Below are 1,112 nucleotides of genomic sequence, written 5' to 3' on the forward strand. Positions count from 1 at the left end.
CATGTTTGTGTCTTATGATCATTAGTGTCTTAGTGTCTATGCCTTAAAGTTATGAATGTCCTATGAATCCATCACCTTTTTTAAATAAAAAATGTTCTTAATTGAAAAAGAAAAGAATTGCATGAATTTTGAATTTTATAACAGTTTAATTATCTTGATGTGCTGGCAATACTTTTGTTCTCTGAATGTATGCTTAAACAGTGCATATGTCTTTTGAATTTGTGGTTCATGAATGTTGGCTCTTGAAAGAATGATGAAAAAGGAGACATGTTACTGAGGATCTGAAAAATCATAAAAATGATTCTTGAAGCAAGAAAGAGCAATGAAAAAAAAAAAGAGAGAAAGAAAAAGAAAGAGAAAAAGAAAGAAAAAAAGAAAGAAATAAAATTGTGATCCAAGGCAAAAAGAGTGTGCTTAAGAACCCTGGACACCTCTAATTGGGGACTCTAGCAAAGCTGAGTCACAATCTGAAAAGGTTCACCCAATTATGTGTCTGTGGCATGTATGTATCCGGTGGTAATACGGGAAGACAGAGTGCTTTGGGCCACGGCAAAGACTCAATAAGTATCTGTGTTCAAGAATCATCATACTTAACTAAGTTTGAGTTCTTCTATGGCAAGCTTCTTCATCATGGACAAGGGCATTAAGTTGATACTAGCTCCAAGATCACAGAGAGCTTTGTCCAAGGATAGCTTGCCTATAGTGCATGACACTACAAAACTCCCTGGATCCTTAAGCTTTGGTGGGATTCCCTTTTGGAGCACGGCGCTACATTCCTCACTAAGCATCACCGTTTCCTTCTCATTCCAATCTCTTTTCTTGTTGATGAGCTCTTTCAAAAACTTGGCATATAGAGGCATTTGCTCCAAAGCCTCAGCTAAAGGTATGTTAATTTCCAGCTTCTTGAAAGTCTCAAGAAATTTGTGGAAATGTTGATCCTTTGTCTCTTTGTGAAATCTCTGTGGATAAGGCAGTGGTGGTGTTAAGCTCTTCTCCACTTGATGTTGTCTTCGAATTGATTCTTCCATTATTTGCTTCCCTTTTTTCAAATTCTGTGGTTTGTTGTCTTCCTCTGTGAGTTTTTCTGGGACATTCTTGCTTAACATGTCTTT

This window comes from Arachis duranensis, chromosome 9 (genome assembly GCF_000817695.3).
Source record: "Arachis duranensis cultivar V14167 chromosome 9, aradu.V14167.gnm2.J7QH, whole genome shotgun sequence".
Taxonomy (NCBI): Eukaryota; Viridiplantae; Streptophyta; class Magnoliopsida; order Fabales; family Fabaceae; genus Arachis; species Arachis duranensis.